The sequence below is a fragment of the Pelophylax lessonae genome (genome assembly GCF_965119305.1).
Source record: "Pelophylax lessonae genome assembly, chromosome: 9".
Taxonomy (NCBI): domain Eukaryota; kingdom Metazoa; phylum Chordata; class Amphibia; order Anura; family Ranidae; genus Pelophylax; species Pelophylax lessonae.
Window position 1 is genome coordinate 94751815 of NC_138776.1, and position 23750 is coordinate 94775564.

General features: G+C 42.3%; 1 protein-coding gene across 1 annotated transcript in view; it reads left to right on the forward strand.

Moving 5' to 3' along the window:
* Positions 1–11865: 11865 nt before the first annotated feature.
* Positions 11866–23750, forward strand: part of CALHM2 (calcium homeostasis modulator family member 2) — a 66509-nt gene continuing 54624 nt past the window's right edge. The window contains exon 1 of the mRNA XM_082268404.1: positions 11866–11973. The gene's annotated coding sequence lies outside the window, so the exon portion shown is untranslated. The remainder of the gene's footprint in view (positions 11974–23750) is intronic.

A 23750-nucleotide genomic window follows, 5' to 3' on the forward strand; every position in this document is an offset into this window, starting at 1 on the left:
CCTTGTCGGTTTCAAAGCAGGCATTTTTTTGGGTATAGGTGTGATAGTAGCAGAAATATATGCTTGCGCTAATGAAATCATTTACAGTAATATATTTCTGCTACTATCACACCTATATATGGCTAGGTGTCTATATACATATAATTATGTGTGTATATATACCACTATACACAAGTTCAGATGTTTTGCCTGCCTCAAAAGAACCCCAAAAAATGCCAAAAAAACGCTAGCGTCAAAAAAAATGCCCAGGTGTGTTTTTGCTGGCATTTTTGGGAGTTTTTGGAGGCAGGCAAAACATCAGAACTTGTGCACAGTACCACTATACACAAGTTCAGATGTTTTTCCTGACTGCAAAGAACCCAAAAAAATGCCTGCTTTGAAACCGGCAAGGTGTGAAAACCGAGAAGAGAAGCCAACCCCCTGAGCTGAAAGTGTTCTAATACAAACAATCTTTTTTTTTATGGTTCTGGACATGCTACAGAGCTGAAACTTCACATGTACACTTTTTAGACCCCCCCCCCCCCCCAGATCTGAAATCCAAAGTAAAAATCAAAAAATCTCTTTTTTTTTTTTTTTTTTTCAATAATTGGCTTTTTAATCAAAAATGACAATTTTTAAGAACTTTTTTTGTGTGATTTCGTATCTGGGGGTCTAAAAGGTGTACCTTTGAAGTTTCAGCTCTGTAGCATGTCCAGAACCATAAAAAAAAGGATTGTTTGTATTATAGCCCACGCTATAGCCGAAGGACAGCTACAGCGTGGGCTTAGCTTGCCAGGAGGGCGTACATGGACATCCTCCCATGATTGCGCTGTCCTTCGGACTCAGCTGATCACAGATCAGTGTAAAAGGCCAATCACAGTGGCCCTCTACTACATGATCAGCTGTGTCCAATGACAGCTGATCGTAGAAGTAAACACAAGCTGGTTATCAGCTTTTTCTTTCCTAATGCCCCGTACACACGTGCAGATTGTCGGCCGAACGATCGGCCGTCTTTTGTCCCCGGGCTGTCCTGTCCGCTGAAAAGTGCAAAAGACTGCACACGAATTTTGTCCGCCAACAACAGCCGACTGCAGAAGTGATGTCATGTGATGGTTAACTTTCCCAGTGTTTTTTCTTTTCTGAGCATGCCCAGTCTTGCAAATCTGCTGTCTGTCAGCCGAATTCTGTACTGACTGGCGAACAATCGGCCGTTCTGGTGTCGGCATACAAAAATTTTAATGCTTGCACGACAGATTCTGTTCGGCCGAAAGTGCGCTGTCGGAAGCATCATACTAACAAGCCGAAAATCGGCCGATCGGTCGTCGGCCTAATCTTTTCGGCCGACAATCTGCACGTGTGTACAGGCCTTTACACTGACTGCAAGAGGAGCGAAAAAGAGAGCCAATAACAGGCCTGTGTTAGAGAGACATTGGCACTGATTATCAGTGCAGTCCCAACAGTGACCACCAGTGCTGCCAATCAGTCCTCATCTGTGTCACCTATCAGTGCCGCCTATAAGTGCCCATCAGTGCCGCCTACCAGTGCCAATCAGTACCACCTATCAGTGCCCATCAGTGCTGCCCATCAGTGCAACCTTATCAGCGCACATCAGTGAAGGAGAAAAATTACCTGTTTGCAAAATTTTTAACAAACTAAGAAAAATGTTTTGTTTTTTTTCAAAATTTTCGGGTTTTTTTTCATTTGTTTAGCGAAAAATAAAAAGCTAAGTGGCGGATTAACCACTTCTGGACCGGAAGGTTTTACCCACTTAATGACCAGGCCATTTTTTGCGATACGGCACTGCATGACTTTAACTGACAATTGCGCTGTCGTGCAACACTGTACCCAAATAAAATTGATGTCCTTTTTTCCCACAAATATAGTATTCTTTTGGTGGTATTTGATCCCCTGTGTTTTTATTTATATTTAATAAATATTAATATTTAATATTTTTTTACTTTATGCTATAAAACATTCCCAATAAAAAAAAATGTAAAAATTGAATTTTTTAATCATTTTAGGCCAATTTGTATTCTGCTACATATTTTTGGTGGATATTGATTGGTTTGCGCAAAAGTTATTGTGTCTACAAAACTAGGGGAAAGAGTTATGTCATTTTTATTTATTTTACTAGTAATGGCAGCGATCATCGATTTTTAGCAGGACTGCGACATTGTGACAAGCAGATCGGACACCTGACATTTTTTGCAATTTTGGGGGGACCAGTGACATTACTACAGTAATCAGTGCTAAAAATATGCACGGTTACTGTACTAATGACACTGGCAGAGAAGGGGTTAACACCAGGGGCGATCAAATGTGTCCCTAGGAGGTGCTTTCTAACTGTGCGGGGGATGGACTTGCTGGATGAACACAGAGACCTGTGTTCCTAAATAGGAACACAGGATACCTGTGTTCATCACTGACAGAACAGTAGTCTGCCGTGTTTACATCGGCAGACCACCGTTCTGTCTCCACGGGGAGTAATGGCGGGTGCCTGGCCGCTATGGCATCTGCCAGACCCGCCGATTGGCTCCCCCTGTGGCCCGCGTGCCCCCACTAGCTGTTTCCCGAAGCGATGTACAGGTACGTTGTTTCATGGGACAGAGCCAACCTGCCGCAGTACAACAGTTGGTCGGCAAGTGGTTAAATACCACCAAAAGAAAGTTCTATTTGTGTGAAAAAAATACAAAAATGTAATTTGGGTACAGTGTTGCACGACTGCACAATTGTCAAAGTGTGACAGCGCTGAAAGCTGAAAATTGGCCTGGGCAGGAAGGGGGTGAAAGTGCCCAGAAACTTGTTTCAATTAAAAATGTTTAGGCACTCATGTTTATTTCTTTTGTTTTGGTATGACACAAAAAAAGTGGAGAAACAAAAAGCCAAATGTGACACATTCCATGCAAAACCTCAAGAATGGACTCAACAAAATGATTGGCACCTTCTCAAAATTGTAAGAAATAATTGTTTGTGATGCTCCTGTAAATTTGTAATTAAACTCACCTGTTTACAATTAGCAGGTGCTGGCAATATAGAAATCAGAGTCAACGAGTTAAAATAGTAAAAAATGGATTCAACCTTTCTGTTGTGTTTCTCTGTGTGCCACATGGAGCATGGAGAAAAGAAAGAGAAAGAGTAGCAAAGACTTGTCTGAGGATTTGAGAACAAAAATTGTGGAAAAGCATGGACAATCTCAAGGTTACAAGTCCATCTCCAGAGATCTTAATATTCCTGTGTCCACTGTGCGCAAGAATGTCAAGAAAAGAAAATCAGATAGATGGTGCCAATTAGATACGCCTAATAATGCACCAACATCCCCATAAATGGTACCAAAAAGGGAAGACGGGTATCTTGGGACTTTAACGATGCATACAGTGGTGATCGAAAGTTTGGGCACCCCAGGTAAAAATTTGTATTAATGTGCATAAAGAAGCCAAGGAAAGATGGAAAAATCTCCAAAAGGCATCAGATTACAGATTAGACATTCTTATAATATTTCAACAAAAGTTAGATTTTATTTCCATCATTGACACTTTGAAAATTACAGAAAACGAAAAAATGGCGTCTGCAAAAGTTTGGGCACCCTGCAGAATTTATAGCATGCACTGCCCCCTTTGCAAGGCTGAGACCTGCCAGTGTCATGGATTGTTCTCAATCATCGTCTGGGAAGACCAGGTGATGTCAATCTTAAAGGTTTTAAATGCCCAAACTCATCTGACCTTGCCCCAACAATCAGCACCATGGGATCTTCTAAGCGGTTGTCTAGAAAACTGAAACTGAAAATAGTTGACGCTCACAAAACTGGAGAAGGCTATAAGAAGATAGCAAAGCGTTTTCAGATGTCAATATCCTCTGTTCGGAATGTAATTAAGAAATGGAAGTCATCAGGAACAGTGGAAGTTAAAGCAAGATCTGGAAGACCAAGAAAAATATCAGACAGAACAGCTCGCAGGATTGTGAGAAAACCAATTCAAAACCCACGTTTGACTGCACGATCCCTCCAGAAAGATCTGGGAGACACTGGAGTTGTGGTACACTATTCCACTATAAAGAGATACTTGTACAAATATGGTCTTCATGGAAGAGTCCTCAGAAGAAAACCTCTTCTATGTCCTCACCACAAAAATCAGCGTTTGAACTTTGCAAATGAACATATAGACAAGCCTGATGCATTTTGGAAACAAGTTCTGTGGACCGATGAGGTTAAAATTAAACTTTTTGGCCCGGAATGAGCAAAGGTACGTTTGGAGAAGAAGGGGCACAGAATTTAATGAAAAGAACCTCTGTCCAACTGTTAAGCATGGGGGGGGGGGGTGGATCAATCATGCTTTGGGGTTGTATTGCAGCCAGTGGCACAGGGAACATCTCACGAGTAGAAGGAAAAATGGATTCAATAAAATTTCAGCAAATTTTGGATGGTTAACTTGATGCTATCTATGAAAAAGCTGAAGTAAAAGAGAGGATGGCTTCTACAAATGGATAATGATCCTAAACACACCTCGAAATCCACAGGAGATTACATCAAGAGGCATAAACTGAAGGTTTTGCCATGGCCCTCACAATCTCCTGACCTCAACATAATTGAAAATCTATGGACAGACCTTAAAAGAGCAGTGCGTGACAGACAGCCCAGAAACCTCAAAGAACTGGAAGACTTTTGTAAGGAAGAATGGGCAAAGATACCTCAAACAAGAATTGAAAGACTCTTGGCTGGCTACAAAAAGCGTTTACAAGCTGTGATACTTGCCAAAGGGGGCAGTACAAGATATTAACTCTGCAAGGTGCCCAAACTTTTGAAGACGCCATTTTTTTGTTTTCTGTTATTTTGAAAGTGCAAATGATGGAAATAAAATCTAACTTTTGTTGACATATTATAAGAATGTCTAATCTGTAATTTGATGCCTTTTGGAGATTTTTCCATCTTTCCTTGGCTTCTTTATGCACATTAATACAAATTTTTTAACTGGGGTGCCCAAACTTTCGATCACCACTGTATTTACTTAAAATGTTAATTTAATCAGAAGACACATAATATATAAAAAATATATCAAACATTTTTATTGAAATACTGCATTAAAAACGGTTAAATTTACAAATATTGAAGCAAAAAAAAAAGGAAAAAATATATACCAAACAACAAACATGAATTTTGGATTGGTCCTTTACGCTAAATAAATTTTGACCGGTTTTGCCAGAATAGGCTTCCTCAGAAAATTAGCGTAAACATGGATCCCTCTATTGGATAGAACATACAGATATCAGAACAATTAAATAGAGCCCTATAGAGCCCTAAAAATGGAAAAAAACTGATCCATACCTGTAGGTTGGAACAGATATTGAAAAGTAGAGATGTATGAGCCCAAATCTCGGAGCCGAACACTTCCAAGAACCATGCAGGCACGGCCACTCTGATATCCCCTGTGAAATGCTCTGTTCCTGTTCAGGGAGCATGAATTGTAATTCTGTTGCCTAAGTATTTAATGTAACTTTCTGTTTCTTTTCCCTTCTTTGCAATGTGGTTCTTTATTTGTTTCTTTGTCTCTTCAGCTATCCCTTTAACGAGGTATTGAATTGAATTACTATTTTGATAATCATTGTAAGGCTATACATGTTCTCAAAAAATTGTACTGTACCTTTAAGGCTTTATATGTTTAATGCTAATTTTGTAAATGCTTATGCATGTTTGTGCCACCTTGTGGACCCCATATTAATTTTTCACATTCAGAGCCGGTTCACACTGCCGCGACCTCTAAGTCGCCTCAAAAGGGGCGACTTGTTAGCGCGACTTTCAGCGCGACTTCAGTGCGACTTTGCGCGTATTCAGTGCGACTTGTATGATAGACGACTTTGTACGACTTTGTATTTGGCCAATCAGAATATGATTGTTCAGGGTCATGCTCAATCACACAAAAAAAAAGTTCTTAAAAATTGTCGTTTTTGATAGAGAGCCAATTATTGAAAAAAAAAAAAAATGAGATTTCCTTGGATTTAGTGTCTGGGGGTCTAAAAAGTGTACCTGTGAAGTTTCAGCTCTGTAGCATGTCCAGAACCAGAAAAAAAGATGATTTTTCTTAGAATTTTTAGTAGCACAGGCATAGGGCTCCTCTCCCCCTGGGCGTTCCAGCCCTATGCCTGTGCTACTAAAAATTCTAAGAAAAATTATCTTTTTTTCTGGTTCTGGACATGCTACAGAGCTGAAACTTCACAGGTACACTTTTTGACCCCCCAGACACTAAATCCAAAAAAGTCATACCTGCCTCCAAAAATGCCCGATAAATGCCTGCAACAAAAACGCCCAGGTGGAGAGGAGCCCTATACCTGTGCTACTAAAAATTCGAAGAAAAATTATCTTTTTTTCTGGTTCAGGACTATTTTAATGGAAAGTCGGATCACAAGTCACTTCAAATAAGATAAGGAGGCGACTCCCATTGAAGTCTATGGGACAAGTCGGATACCAGTCGCCTCAAAGTAGTACAGGACGGAGCGACTTCAGTAGTGCCAATTAAGACGGCACTCATTGATTAACATTGCTTTTGTTATGTCAAGCGACTTGGGGCGACCTGAGGGCACACAAGTCGCCTCACAAGTCGTGGCAGTGTGAATGGACTCTCAGGCTACATGTATACAGGACATTTTCAAAAGTCCTGTGTACGCAAATAATTGCTTTCCAAAAAACGACACTGAACTCTACTGCCTCTAAATGACTGTAAACGACTCACTGTACATGGACAGATAAGATAAAATAGAGGAGGGTTCAGGGGCTTCTGAAAAAAAACGCCCAACTGCTCCTAAACATCCGTTTACAAGTAGAAGTGCACATGAGGCATCAGTGTTTTCCTTTTCATGTTTGTTGTTTGGTATATATTTTTTCCTTTTTTTTGCTTCAATATGTGTAAATTAAACCGTTTTTAATGCAGTATTTCAATAAAAATGTTTGATATATTTTTTATATATTATGTGTCTTCCGATTATATTAACATTTTAAGTAAATATGCACCGTTAAAGTCCCAAGATACCCGTCTTCCCTTTTTTGTAACATTGTCAAGAATGGCAATGTAGCTAATCTCCCAGAACGTGGACCAAAGAGAAAAAACGATCGAAGATTGCAACAAAAGATTGTTCGAATGGTGGATAGAGAACCTCGATCAACTTCCAGTCAAATTCAAGCTGACCTTCAGGCACAGGGTACAACGGTGTCAGCTCGCACTGTACATCTGTACATTAATGAAAAGGGATGCTATGGTAGGAGACCGAGGTGCACCCCACTGCCAATACAGAAACAGAAAAAAGCCAGATTGGAGTTTGCCAAAACTTACCTGAGGAAGCCAAAATCCTTTTGGGAGAATGTGCTGTGGACAGACGAAACAAAATTAAAGCTTTTAGGTAAAGCCCATCATTCTACTGTTTTCAGAAAAATAAATGAGGCCTTTAAAGTAAAGCATACAGTCCCTACAGTCAAACATGGTGGAGGTTCACTGATGTTTTGGGGTTGCTTTGCTGCTTCAGGCACTGGATGTCTTGACATTGTGCATGGCATTATGAAATCTGAAGACTATCAGAGAATTCTGGAGAGCAATGTAGGACCCAGTATCAGAATGTTGGGTCTCCGTCAGAGGTCATGGGTCTTACAGCAGGACAATGACCCAATGCACACATCAAAAAAACACCCAGAAATGGTTTTAAACAAAGAGCAATGGGTCCAGATCTAAATCCCATAGAGCACCTGTGGAGAGATCTCAAAACAGCAGTTGTGAGAAGGAATCCTTCCAATCTGAGAGACCTGGAGCAGTTGGCGAAAGAAGAGTGGTCCAAAATTCCAAAAAAGTGTAAGAAACTTATTGATAGTTACAGGAAGCCATTGATTTCAGTTATTTTTTCCAAGGGGTGTGCTGGCAAATATTAAATTAAGGATGCCAATAATAACGTGTCAGATTAGGCTTTTTGTTTCTCCACTTTTTTGTGTCATATCAATAAACAACAAAAGAAATAAACATTAGAATTCCTAAACATTTGTAATTGCAACTATTTTCTGGGCGAAGTAGTGGTGCATTATCTGACAGAAATGCAGGGGTGCCAATCTGCCTCTAAATGCCCCTGGGGTTGATTTACTAAAACTGGAGAGTGCAAAACCTGGTGTAGCTGTGCATGGTAGCTATTCTCCAGTTTTAGTATATCAACCCCATAGTTTAACATGAAGGGGTGTTTAGAAGCTGAAAAAAATAACGTCAGCTGCCCCAAGGAGCACCCTTAACAATGTCCGGTGTGAATGAGGTCTTAGGGCCAGTTCACACTACATGCAGTCCAGTGCGTTTCTTTCTGCATCAAAAATGTATGGATAGAAGGTTTAAGTTTTTAATGGCATAGTTCACAACAGTGCTTGCAGTTCCAATGTGTTCCAGTTAAAGAAAAAAGAACATGTTGCATTTTTCCTGCACTGGACTGGACTGTACTGGAACACTGTAAAAATGCATGAAAAACACACTGGAAAGAACCGTAATGCACCACTGGAACACATATGCCCTTTTTAAAGTTAAGAAAAAAGAGGGGGGGGGGGAATGCACTGGATTGCATCAAAAACACACCATAAATGCGTCAAACGCATCAAAATGCGCGTGCAGAAAAGCATCTGGAATGCATCCTGACTGCGTTTCTATTGTGTGAACTGTCCCTTACTGCTGGGCAGTGGCATAGTGTGGGATTGGCTGAGGGGGCCGTGGCCCCAGGTGCAATATTTAGGGGGGCGCAGTATTTGGTGGGGCACATCCTGCGCCAGTGTTCCTTCGTCCTAATCCTTAATTTTGTACAGACTGTGCCACTCGCTCGCTCTGCTCCGGCCACCATGCTCACGCTCAGCGATGGGCAGCAGGCGCCCAGTGATTGGGCAAACGGGGTTATGTGCGGAAACAGGGCTGGCCTGTCTGTAATCATGGGTGGCACATGCGCAAACTGTTGCTCTTGGAGTCCCGCCTCCGGCTCGCTGTCTGAGCCGCCGCAACGCAATCTTCTCCTCCTCCGCTCTGGGCCCAGTCTGGCAGTGGCAGAGCAGACGGAAGATAACAAAAACCAGGGAGACCTGAGAGTCGCGTTTCTGGCCGGGGGACAGTGGACACGGTCTGGGGAGAGGGGACAGCCCTGGAGCAGCCAGCCAGAACAGAAGAACAGTTAGAGTATGAGGCGCCACGTGTTACAGGCTTGCAGCAAGCAAACATGCCTGAGACTGGCATCTGCGCATGCGCCGGCTAACTTCTTACATGCCAAATGCCCTGAGGGACATGCATGGAGCATTACATAGCAGGATTATTTATTTAATGGTTTAATAGTTAATCCTGCCTATGTAATGTATCCCTTAGGGCATTCCGCAGGTAAGGTGTATCATTTAACCCCTTACATGCTAAATGACTTGAGGGACATGCATTACATAGCAAGATTAATCATTTAACCCCTTACATGCTGAATGCCCTGACCTGAGGGACATGCATTACATAGCAGGATTTATCATTTAACCCCTTGCATGCCAAATGCTTGGTGGGGACAAATGTAGGAACATGACTCATCCCCTTACATGCTAAATGCTTAGCAGGGACATTACTTAATGGTTAAGTGATGATCCTGCCTGTGTCCCCTCCGAGCATTTGGTATGTAAGGAGTTCAGTGATCTCTAAATCCTGATTAAAAATTATATTGGGTCTGAAATTTTAGTCTGCAGATGACACCAAGCTATGCAATGGAAAAAGATCCTTACAGGTTGCCTCCAATTTACAAGCCAACCTCAATGCACTGTTCAATTGGGCGACTATGTGGCAAATGATGTTTAATGTTGATAAATGTAAAGTTATGCACTTGGGGGCTAAGAATATGCATGCATCATACATACTAGAGGGAGTAGAACTGGGGGAATCCATAGCGGAGAAGGATCTGTGTATTCTGGTAGATCATAAGCCTAATAATAGCATGCAATGCCAAGCTGCGGTTTCCAAAGCGAGCAAAGTCCTTTCTTGTATTAAAAAGTGTTTATTACCTCAAAGCTTCATATTCCTGATATGTGGCTGCTGTACCAAGTACTTGTGTGAGAAAGTAGCCTGTTCTCTTTGTATTGCTTCCTTTGTGTAAAATCCCTGGTGTACCTGCTAGTCCCTCTGCTTTCCATTTAAAAATTGACCACAACGCGAGTCAGTCTTCTAGCTATGCTGAGTGGGAACTATGCCTGCTCTCCTCCAATGATCAGACTTAAATGGGGTACACACTAGTAGAAAATCTGCCGAAAATTCCCATCCAAGGTAAAATCGTACGATTTTCGGCTAGTGTGTACACAGCTTTCAGCAGCCGATGCCGACATTTTCAACGAAAAAAAAAACGGAGGGACAAACACCAAAATTTTTATCTCCGTCCCCAGCACAACCAATTTTCGTTTAATGTGTATGCAGTACGTTCGCAAAAAAATTGGATATGAAACACCGCGCATGATCTGAAGTTGCTGATGACCCGGAAGTCTAGGTACAAACGTCCCGAAAAAAAAAAAAATCGGACGAGAAATTTTGTGAACATTATGCACTGTCAACTAAAAATGGTTATGACCACTGAGCATGAGAGAGAAAAATCGAAGGATATTTTGTCCGATTTTCGTCAGGTGTGTACGAGCCTTTATTCACTTTTTCTTACATCCCCCCCTGCACAGCCATTCGCTGGGATGCTCAATGTACTACAGTTTCTCTTCCCCCCAGCTCTTATGTTGAGGGTCAAAAGATAAGATATATTCAGCGTAAATCTAAATAAATAGCTAATAGGTTTGTCAGCTGAACATTTCAAGGCCAAAACACAATACCTTATACATATTATCATTCAAGTAGTGCAGCGCAAACAATAAAATAAATTTAAACTAGAAAATCCATAAAATCATAAATAAATCATTAAAAAGTCCATCTCAAAAATCCACATATCCATGACCGCTGTGAATAAGTGCTTCCAACTGGGGCATGCAGGTGTCACTGTGGGAATCCCTCCACCACAAACATAAGCAGCCTCTCACCTCCTTGCTAAATTGCTCAATACACCTTCCCCAATGGGGTCACAGATTCTCCAGTAGGAGTTCAATAGTTACGGTGACAGCCCGTCCGTGATCTGCTCCTCCCGGACTCCATGTCCGACACTCACACAGGAACACCGACAAATCCTCTGTTCTACCAACACACTTCTCCGACACCGCCGCCTGCCCGAATACCTTACACCTGTGGAAGCAGCTAGTGGAAGGGACTCATTGAGTGCTAAAAGTCCACAGATTAGGGGGCGCAAATTACTTGCCTAACACCAGGCGCTGACAACCCAAACCCACGCTACGCCACTGCTGCTGGGGAACTACAGGTTTAGTATTATACATAAAACTAAAAAATAAGTTTAAATTGAAACCATAAAAACTCTGTCTAAAAACATAAAGGCTGTATAAATTGAAGAGAGACAATGTACAATGCTTCCTTGTACTGTAGCTGACCGCCCATCAATACACATTGCTTCACAGTGGCCAGAGATAATCATCATCATCAGATAGAAGAGAATGGGACAGTCATAGTTGGCACATTGAAGATTGTTTTCAAGGAAAGGTGATAGAACAAGAGCTGTCTATGGGATTCAGTAACAATGGGCATGCTTGGATTTTTAGTTCCACTGCACCTGGGAGGATACATTTCTTCAGAGGGCTCAGATTGTAGCAGATCTGAATGGCATAGCTTCCCATAGAAGATACTGCTGTATGTCACACAGAAGTTAATCACATTAGTATCAGGATTACATGGTTTCTAGTAAGCAGCTAATAGAAGTCAGCTGGGAACCCCCTTCCTATTAGCAGCAAGGCTCCCATGTCATTTCCTATAAGCCCGCCCCCTACAGGATCCCTGCCAGGCACACAGTCTTGCGGAGTCTCCCCACCCTGGCTGCATTGCTGTGCTTTCTCTAGGTAATGGGACACTGTGCACTCATCTAGGAGGACTCTGCACACTGACAGTAAGTTGTTTCATGTACTTATCATTGCATACAGATTGTTTTTTTTTTAACAATTCCTGCAATTGGCTTCATAAAACAACTTCTATCCACTTTTGTTTCCCCTGGATCAGATGGATGATTCATGCATCAAACTTTCCCTTTTTCCTTTCCAAGACTTCTTTTTTTTTTTTTTTTTTTTTTCTCCTTTAGACTCAGTTTTGTCTTATATAAAATCATAGCGCAGAGCGGAGGATTGCAGTATGAAAGCTCAGCCATCAGATCTTGGTGTGCTCAGCTGCTGCTGAAAGGTGATACTGTGATGCTTGATATACAGCAATCTTTTGCTCATGCTTAAAGGTGTAGAAACTGGAAGACGCAGTGTTAAGGGATGATTGGTGGTAAGAAGCTGAAGCTGTTTAGTGGCCTGTACACACAATCAGAAAATCAATTGAAAAATACCGCTTTCGAATCGATCGTACGATAATCTGATCGTTAATACACAGCTTTTGAGAGCCAATTGTGACAGTTCATCCAACGTTATCCGATAGGACAAGCACAAAAATATTTTTTGTACAATACCAGATTGTTCAATTTTCAGTTAAGGTGGTGGATTTTGCACCTATGTACGCAAGCCCCCAAAGGTTTTATTAAATAAATTTGCTGAGAGGGGGAAAAAAAATCATATGTGTTTTCTCCCTTGAGTTTTTCTTCCTATAAAGTGGGACTGTTGAAATGTGTGCAGCACTGGAAGGGTACAGGCTATAAATGGGGGAGGTATGGGTTGTTTAGGGTGTTTTGCAGTGGGTAAAAATGGGAAAATATATATATATATATATATATATATATATATATATATATATATATATATATATATATATATATATATATATATATTCCACAGAAATTTTGTTTGACTGGAGTTTTCTACAACACACATTGATTACATTTAATTTTCCTACTTAACCTGCAGAGTGAATCGAAATTCTATATTTTCCTTCCCCCTCCCCCCTACTACAGGATCATCTGCGTCCTAGAAATCCGTTTTTATATCCAAAATATTACAGGAAAGGGATTCTCCCTGTTGTTGTCGGTGAACCATTAAACAAAACACCTGAACTTCAGCCCCGATTCACACTTGTGCGTGTTCGGGGTTCGCATGTAATGTCGGAGCGCACTGCTCCGACATTACATGCGGTCGGCTGTGCGGTGCGAGTTTAGCCATACAGTTTGTATGGCTAAATTCGCACCGCAGCCGCTCCAAACACGCACAGGGACCCTTTTTTCTAGCCGCATCAGGATCGGATCGCACAGCGGTTCACACTTGTGCGATCCGATCCTGTGCGAACTGCACGATCGCACTGCGATATGCGATCAAACTGGGGGTGTCGTTAAGATTACATTGACACCCCCAGCGTATCGCATATGGCAGTGTGAACTGCCGGGGGTGCGTGTGCGATGCGGGAACAGGCTGCGGATTTGCAGCCTTCCCGCACTCGCATAAATGTGAACCGGACCTAAGGCTACATTCACACCTGAGCGTAGCGTTTTGGCGCGATTTTTACCGCGATTTTCAGGCGTTTTTTGTGCAGGCGTTTTTTGATTGAATAGATACCAATGGAAAACGCCTGTAATCTGCCCAAAAAGAAGCTCATGTACTTTTTTGAGCGTTGGGCGTTTTGTAAACAGCGTCAAAACGCTCAGATGTGAACAGGGGCCATTGAAATGAATAGGATTTGTCTTGTTGGGCGTTTTGAGAGCTGATCCTAGAGCAGAAAAACACCCCAAAACGCCTAGATGTGAACGGAGCCTAAGGCTACATGCACACCTGAGCGTAGCGTTTTCACGCGTTTTTTACCACGATTTTTGTGCAGGCGTTTTTAGATTGAATAGAGATCAATGGAAAACGCCTGTAATCTGCCCAAAAAGAAGCTCATGTACTTTTTTGAGCGTTGGGCGTTTTGTATACAGCATCAAAACGCTCAGATGTGAACAGGGGCCATTGAAATGAATAGGATTTGTCTTGTTGGGCGTTTTTGAGAGCTGATCCTAGAGCAGAAAAACTCCCCAAAAACGCCTACATGTGAACGGAGCCTAAGTGCCGGGTCACACTTGTGCGATGCTGGAAGGCTGCGACTTTGCAGCCTGTTCCCGCATCGCAAACGCACATCTGGCAGTTCCCACTGCCATATGCGATACGCTGGGGGTGTCAATGAAATGTTAACGACACCCCCAGTTTGATCGCATATCGCAGTGCGATCTGACAGTTCGCACAGGATCGGATGGCACAAGTGTGAACCACTGTGCGATCCGATCCTGATGCGGCTGAAAAAATGCCTCATGTGCGACTTTTGTGCGGGTGCAGTGCGAATTTAGCCATACAAAGTGTATGGCTGAATTCGCACTGCACATCCGGTCGCATGTAATGAAGGAGCAGTGCGCTCCGATATTACATGCGATCGCCGCACACGCGGAAGTGTGAACCGGCACTTGCATCCATTCCTTCTTCTCCTTGCAATTCAATTGAAGACATGAAATGGTGGCTTTGATCTGCTGCAAGAAGGTGGGATTCAAATTTCCGTGTCATACTTTTTATTTATTAAAATTTTTTTTTTTTTTTTTTTTTTTTTTTTATTTATTTTCTCCATCAAATTCTGGTGGTTGAATGAACTTGTGGGTGTTCGCTTAGTTTCTGCAATTTCTTGCACTATGTGTTATTACTGGAGGATAAAAAGTGGTTGAAGTTGGTTGAAAATTGTCATGTGTATATCCAGCCAACCAAGATCCCTGACATAATGGTGTAGATAGCAGCACTGACATTTTAAACACAATTATAGATAACCTCTGTAAAGATCCAATTTATAAAAAAGAAAAGTGATTGTACGATCACATTGTAAAATAAGCAATTTGGTTTAAAATGGAAATGAAAGGCAAAACACTTTTTTTTTTAAAGTGCCCTTGTGCTTTCTCTTCCCATTGGCTGGCTGGCTGACTTTGATAGCAGCAAGAGCCAATGGTGCCGCGCTCCAATGAGGAGGGGAGTCCCAGACGGCCGAGACATTGCTGGACCTAGAGGGACCTCAGGTAAATAATAGGGGGGGGGGGGGGCTGCTGGTTTTAGCTTAACCACTAGCCAACCCCCCGCCACAGATATACTGCGGCAGGCTGGCTCGGCTGCGTGACTCGCCATACCCATATGTCGCTCCTCGGGAGCAAACATAGGGGGTGAGTGCGGCAATTCGCAAGAGAGGAAGCTGATCTGCAGGGCCGGCAGCCGCGATTGCTGCCGGGCAGCCGCAATCACTCCCCGGGAAGACAGAACGGCAGTCTGCCGTTGTAAACACGCAGACCGTTGTTCTGTCAGTTATCATCACAGGGCTCCTGTGTTCCTCCTATTTAAGAATGAAGGTCCCTGTGTTGATCCAATAAACCCATCCCCCTCACAGTTAGAAAACACCCCCTAGGCTGACGTTTAACGCTTTGATCGCCCCTGGGTTAACCCCTGCCCTGCCAGTGTCATTATTACAGTAACCGTGCATATTTTAAGCACTGATTACTGTAGTAATGTCACTGGTCCAAAAGTGTCAAAAATGTCAGTTAGGGGTCCGAGCTGTCCACCGCGATGTCGCAGTCCCACTAAAAATCGCTAATCGCCGCCATTACTAGTATTAAATAAAAATGACAAATCTTTCCCCTAGTTTGTAGACGTGCTCAAACCAATCAATATACGCTTATTGGGATTTTGTTTACCAAAAATATGTAGCAGAATACAAATTGGCCTAAAATGATGAAAACTTTTGGGGGGAGGAGGGAATGTTATATAGCAGAAAGTGAAATTTTTTTTTTTTTCCAGAATTAGAAACATAGAATGTGTCGGCAGATAAGAACCATTTGGCCCATCTAGTCTACCCAATATATCTGAATCCTATGAATAGTCCCTGGCCCTATCTTATATGAAGGATAGCCTTATGCCTATCCCATGCATGCTTAAACTCCTTCACTGTATTTGCAGCTACCACTTCTGCAGGAAGGTTATTCCATGCATCCACTACTCTCTCAGTAAAGTAATACTTCCTCATATTACTTTTAAACCTTTGCCCCTCTAATTTAAAACGGTGTCCTCTTGTAGTAGTTTTTCTTCTTTTAAATATGCTCTCCTCCTTTACCGAGTTGATTCCCTTTATGTATTTAAAAGTTTCTATCATATCCCCTCTGTCTCTTCTTTCTTCCAAGCTATACATGTTAAGGTCCTTTAACCTTTCCTGGTAAGTTTTTTTTTTTTTTTTTTTTTTTCCTGCAATCCATGTACTAGTTTAGTATTTAGAATTGTTGCTATTTTTTGTTTATAGCGCAAAAAATAAAATTGCATAGGTGATCAAATGCCACCAAAAGAAAGCTCTTATTTGTGGGGCAAAAAAGGACATCAATTTTATTTAGGTACAGCGTCGCACGACCACCCAATTGCCTGTTAATGTAACGCAGTGCCGAATTGCAAAAATGGCCTGCTCGTTAAGGGGGAAAATCTTCCGGTCCTTGAGTGGTCAATGCATAGAATGCATTAGGATAAAAAACCTTTTGCCTTTACAACTCCTTTTAACCACTTCTGGGCCGGAAGGATTTGCCCCCTTCCTGACCAGGCCCTATTTTGCGATTCGGCACTGCATTACTTTAACGGACAATTGCGTGGTCGTGCGATGATGTACCCAAATAAAATTGACGTCCTTTTTTTCCCACAAACTCGATCCGCTGAGCAGGCGGATGGCAGCTCTGTCTCCGCGCTGTGTGCGGGACCGCCTGTTCGTTCTCATCCGATCCCATCCGATCTGCTGGACGAATAGAAAATAAGGTTTCCATCCGTCCAGATTTGACGGATCGGATGTCAGCGGACATGTCTCCGCTGACACCCGATGCCCCATAGAGATGCATGGGGCATTCGTTCAGATCCGCCTGAAAAACTGACAGACGGCTTTGAATGGTCCGCTAGTGTGAAAGGGGCCTTACTGTAATAATGCCATTGGAAGGGGTTAACCCTGTTGGTGATCAAGGGGTTAAATGTAAGCCTAGGGGAGTGATTCTAACTGTGGGGGGGGGGGTGGACTTGTGAAATGATCAGAGACATGCGATCCTATATAGAAGGATCACATGGTCTTTGTGATCATTGCAGGGAGGAGGATGGGCGGCTGTGTTTACATCAGCCAACCGTCCTCCTCTCTCAGCGGGGAGAGATTGGCAGTGTCAGGCGGCAATTGGAACCGCCTGACACACTCATCGGCTTCCCTGCTGAGGATCGGGGGAGGGAGCCCGCCGGCGGCGGCGCGCGCTCGCCTCCTAGCTCCTCCCAGGCAAATGACATACCCCTACGTCGTTTTGCCTGGGAGAGCCACTGTGCCGCCATATATCTACAGTTTGCAGTCGGCAAGTGGTTAATAGGAAAGCAGAGGGACTAGCAGAAACACCAGGGATTTCACAAAAAGGAAGCATACACAGCGCGCAGCATACTTTTACATGGTACAGCAGACACATATCAGGCAGGAATATGAAATGCTGGGTTTACATACTCTTTAAACACAATTGGCACATTGTCAGATTTTAGAATTATTAATCCCAGTATCTATCTATTGTGGTATTTTATTTTCCTGTAGCCTGGGGCTAAGCTTGCTGAGCTGTGTCTGCATAGAATTTAGATAATAACTAAAGGCAAAACTTTTTTTTGGTTTTGGGTAGTAGAGAAGGATTAGAACATCTGTCAACTTTGTTATTGCTGTCTGTGCCCCCGTCAGGGAAATGTGGCCTCTGTTTACCATTGACTTTAAAAGTAAGAGCCGGTTCACACTACCACTACCAGAAAGTCGCCCCGTGACTTGAAGGGGCTTGTTTAGAGGCTTGTTTAGAGGCTTGTTTAGAGGCTTGTTTAGAGGCTTGTTTAGAGGCTTGTGAAGAGACTTGTGCACTACTTTGAAGAGACAGGCAACTTTGTCTGTGGGGAATGCCTGGCTAATCTCTTTCTTCTTCCTGGAAAGTCTGATAACAAGTTGTGTCAATTAAGATAAGGAGGCGACTCCCATTGAAGTATATGGGACAGTCGGATCACAGGTCGCCTCAAAGTAGTACAGGACCCTTTTCTGAAGAAGTCGGAGCAACTTCAGTAGTGCCAATTAAGATGGCACTGATTGATTAACATTGCTTTTGTTATGTCAAGCTACCTGGGGCAACACAAGTTGCCTCACAAGTCGCGCTAGTGTGAATGGGCTCTAAAGGGAATTCCCAAATTTTGGGTTGGGGAAATCTTCCTGTGGGGACACTAGTTCTGGTGACCTTGGGGCCCCCCAATAGAGTTCCTTAATTTGCAGCGATCTCATTTTACTTCCTGTTTTGGCTATGGGACAGGAAGTGAAGGTAAAACTTCAGCTAAAATGGGACACAAGAAACAGAAAAAGACGGGTTATAACGCTTACCCTTACTCTATCCAAAAACTGGGGGAAAAAATGTGTTGCTTTTAAGTTCTACTATATGGCTTGCCAAGTAAAGCTATTATCAGAAAGTGTTGTGTTTTTTTTTTTTTTTTTTTTTTTTTTTTGTGTGTTTCCATTACATAGAATCGAACTATTCCTATGGGTATGTCTATGATCCCTAATTGTATAGATCAATTAATGTGGAGAAACTTTAGTTTCTTCAGACCACAAAACTGAAGAGCAGGATAATGGACACTCAGGGCTCATCTATTGAATTTCCATACATCCTACTAATACTATTTGGTCTTTTCATGGAGTAATGTTTGCATTTTTAATGCTGATTCTTGTTGAATCTTGAGTAAATTTTATAAAGGCTGCATGAAAACTAAGTGGAAGTATTACCCAAATCAATCGGTAAGATGTTTGTCTTCCCCAACCAATAAAAGCTGGAAGCATTGGGCAGTATGGGCTTATTTTGGCATTTGTTATAAACTGGACATTTCCAGGCCCCATTCACATGTTTGTTTTTTTTTTTTTTTGCACGTGACCGCATAGGGTATCCCATTGCCCTACATGCCAAAGTAGTTCTGGCATCTTTTTTGGTTGGTGAGCCTTACATGTTTTGATGCAATAAAACGCGTGTTTGCTAGCCACATTTGGGGTGCCATTAGAAATAGGGATGCACCAATATTAGTTGTTAAAGACTGACTGATCCTTTTTTCTCATGTACTCATCGATGCCTATTTTTGTCATGTGACAGTGTTTTTTTTTTTTTTTTTGTTTTTTTCAATGTGTACCCCACTTTACCATACACAACTGCACCAGATTTTGCACTCTCTAGTTTAACCAGTAGGCTTCTAACTTCAGCTTGTTCAATTAAGCTTTGAAAAAGAAAAAAAAAAAAAAACGGAAGCTCATAGGTTTCTATGCAGAGCTGCACCAGATTTTGCACTCTCCAGTCTTGGTAAATCAACCCCTATGTGACTTTCCTTATGCAGGTTTTCTTTCAGTCAAAGTCTTGGCAATGGCAACCCTTGAATTTCACCCCTGCTTGAGGCAATAGAGCAGGATCTATGTGCATTGGCATGGTTCTCTCAACTGTTCATGTATTCTTCCCCAGGATAATTGATTTGGAGCTGGTATTTCTTGCACCTTAGAGGATAGATCATTGCCAGATCAAGAAACTGTCTTCTAATGTCTATTTTTTTTCCCCTAAAATGATTTAGAATGTTCACGATTCTGCCCCCACCTAACAACTTTTATTCTTGTCATCAGCTCATCCCCAAGAGTTATTAATCTTTTGTATCACTTGACCCTCCCTCTTACATTGTAAGCTCTAATGAGCAGGGCAATCCGATTCCTCCTGTATTGTAGAAGTGGGTGGCTGTTCTTCTTTTTTTTTTTTTTTTTTCTTTTTTCTGCTTTTTATGTTCACTGGAATGTCTTGTTGCCATTGAATGTTTGCCTCCTAGGAAACATCTGGTTAGACAGGTCTCTACTAGTTTGAAGACCATGAAAATGCAAAAAATAAAATTCTTATCCTAGGGTCGTGTTCTGTGGGAGGTTACTTTTTGCATGCGTTTAATGTTACATCTATCATTGTCCTTTTGAAATAAGAAAAAAAAAAAGTTTCAGTAATACAATGCCATAATTTGTAAACTTGAAGCTTTCACAAAAAAGAGAAACTTCTTCCTCCTAGGTTCAGCTTTAGTATCATTTAGACCAGCCTTTTTCAACCAGGGTGCCCAGGCACACTGGGGTGCCTTGAGCTCTCTTCAGGGGTGCCTTGGCAAAATGCCTAATGTATCAAAAATTGTATACAAGCCAGCAGGTGGATGAAGCCTGCCTTTTAGTTATACAAAGCCATGGGTTTCCATTATGCACCATTACAACTTTCTACACACTGGTATCCTAACAACCAATGACGTTATCAGTTAATAAGAAAGGGGTCTGTTGCCTCCACCCTCCTGTGCCCTTCTTCCTCAGCACTGGGGTGAAATTAGCTGATAGAGAGAAATTGAGGGAGAAGAGAAATATTGGAATACTAGTCAGTACCAGTGTGCAAAAGTGTATTTGCTTTGGAAGAATAAATCGCCTCTAACATTGGGTGTCCTACGTGTGGATGTTGCTGCATTATGTAAATCTATATGAGAAGTTTTTTACATTTTACAATGGGGCGCCTCGAGACTGTCCATAATTTTAAAGGGTGCCTTGAGGTTGTCCATAATTTTAAAGGGTGCCTTGACTGAAAAAAGGTTGAGAAACACTGATTTACACTATACATTTTTGCATGCAATATTGAATTCAGATATAAAATCCTATTCTCCTTTGCTGTAATAGAAAAAAAAGAACCCTGAATGCAGCTCTAGGTAACTTTGTTTGATTTATTTTTTTTTTTAAGCTGTAGGTCTTTTCATTATGTACGCATTCCCCATGTTTTTTCTTTTTTAAATGCTGCAACTACAGTAAGAGCTTCCTTCTTTTTTTTTTTTTTTTTTTTAATCAAGCTGATTTTAACCACTTAAGCCCCGGAAGATTTTACCCCCTTCCTGACCAGGGCCTATTTTTGCGATTCGGCACTGCGTGACTTTAACGGACAATTGCGCGGTCGTGCGACGCTGTACCTAAACTAATTTGACGTCTTTTTTTTTTTTTTTTTCCCACAAACAGAGCTTTCTTTTTTTTTTATCATGCGCTATATAACGGACGATCGCGAGTGCGCGGCGGACATCGGGTCCGCCAGGCGCGCGCGCGCGCACACACACACACACGCGCGCGCGAGGGGGGGGGGGGTACCGTAACTGAGCGGGAGCGTGCTAGCTCCCCAGAGCCTCACAGGCTAGTGTCGTACCGATACGTCACTTTGTCTGTGAGGGGCTGACCACCGCAGTATATGTACTTGCGGCGGTCGGCAAGTGGTTAATACATTGGAATTTCGCTTTAGCTCTGCCTAGTTCTCTTCTGTGAACTATAGGTCACCGTCTATGTTGGGTGAGGGAAGGTGTTCTGTAGTCTTAACAGTTCCTCTCCTAGGAGACAACACTGCACCTCCATACTGTACAGAAAGCCAGCAGTAATGGGTTTAATATTTTACACTCTGAACAATACAGGTGCAGAATTTAGAATGCCAGATTCAGCATTTATCGGCTTAGACAGGTTAGAACAATGAAGACTGATATATTTATTTGATGGCATAACCAGTATGAGATTTTTTTACAATTTTGGAACTGTTTTCACAAAAATTGTAGTTCTTCCATATAACAGTTACAAGCATTGGTGACTCTGCTTCATAGCATTATATGCTATTCAATACCACAATTATCTTTGCAAGTTCATAAAAATACTATTATTTCCTTAGAACATGACAAAGTAATGATTAAGATGCAATTAAGGTGTATATGCCACCAAATTCCCAGTATCTACATCTCAAAATCTGTTTATATGTAAAGAAAAATTGTTATGAAGGGACTTTTTATAGTTCAACTGTATAAGCCTATAAACACACACACACACACACACACACACACACACACACACACACACACACACACACACACACACACACACACCTTGCTAAACGACATTCAGTAAATATATGGTAAAATGGTAATATATCAATGTTCAAATACAAATAAACTTTTTTTGAAACCTAAAATTGTCCCCAACAAGATCCTGCACACCAAACTTTGTATCATTGTTCACACAACACCTTTTTATAATCAATCAAACCAAAGTATAAGCCTTTCATGCGCCCGTTACAACCAAAGCACAAGGGGGGCAGGATTTGTGTAATCTCACTGAGGTTGGTTTACTAAAACTGGAGAGTGCAAAATATGATACAGCTCTGCATAGAAAACCATCAACTTCCAGGTTTTTTCTCAAATAGTCTTTCAGGACCGCACCATCTTCCCAGGAAACACTGCAGTCATGACCTTTAAAAGAACACCCCATTCCACCATGGCCTCAGTTTTAGTGTTTCCTCTGCCATGGTGGAAGCGCTGCAGGGAACCATGGGCGTGCAAGAGTAGTGGCCGGTGGAGGATCCCGTTCTGCTGACCGGAGGATAGGCAGGAAGTGGAGGCTCCTTTTGGCCAGGATCCTGTCTGCCCTGTGCTGTGGTGGGACTGGGAGGCTGCGGCGTCTCCTGTGGCTTCCATTCCTTTGGTCCCGATTTGGGGGGGGACTTCCGGCTGGTGACGTATTTCTGGTCTTTGCAGTGGCGAAAGGACTGGGAAATATAAATAAAAAGCAGCCAAATTCCACAGTGGGCTTTGCAGCAATGGAGTCAAGCAAAACAGTGGCAGGAGCCACGAGCACCAGCCAGATCCAGGTAAGCGGGGGCAGTGGCTCCTTTTTTTTTTTTTTCTTTTTCTGGGGCTTTGTTTGTTGGATCCCTCTCCTCCCCCTCTGAGGAGAAGAGGGGGGGAGCCTGCGTCACACTCCCTAGGTTACTATGTTGGGGAGTATGATCAGATGTTTGCCTTATTTTTTGTATGTTTTATTGTTTTTTTTCTTTAGGTTAAAGCCACAGCAAAGACCAAGCACTGTTCTCCCCCTCCAAAAAATAAATTTCCCTCCTGTGAGGTCACCCGTTGGGACTCATGGACCAAGCCTTTATGTAAGGCCTGCATAGCAGATCTAGTTAAACGGGAAACTTCCGCTTCAGCTTCCTCTGCTCAGCCTAGTTAACTTCTCTCCTCCTTCCAGAAAGCTGGCAGATACCTTTCAGTCGTTTTGCTCTTATCTAGATAAACGCCTGGGCCACAGCATAGCAACAAGGGTAGTCTACCTTCTGCCACTCACCTGTCTGTTTCTGCTTCTAGAGAGGTTAGCTATTCGGAAGAAGAGAGAAGTGACTCTACAGGGTCAGAAGGGGAAGAAAAGGATAAAAACTTCATCCCATTACAGGCTGTCCTTGGAAGATGTGGACTACCTGCTGAAGACCATCCATATCACCCTGAACATAGAAGAAGATAAAGCTTTGTGATAAGATGTATCAGGGTATGGGGGAGGTCAAACACAGGGTCTTCCCAGTGCACAAAGTCCTGTCAGAGGCTGTCAAAAGGGAATGGAGTGATCCAGAGAGGGACTTTTTTTTTTCTCAGGGTCTCTTAAAAGGAGATTTCCTTTTGCTGTGGGTGAGGCTCACATTTTGAACTAGGCCCAAATTAGATGCAGCCTTTTCCCATGTTTCCCAGGTCTCTCGGAACACTGATTTAGCTTTCGAGGCTATGGGGGTCCTAAAAAGATACCATGGACAAACGAGCAGGGTCCCTCCTAAAGAAGGCTTGGGACTCTACCCTGGCTAATCTTAAACTAGCGATGGCTTCTACTGTTTGCCAGGAATTT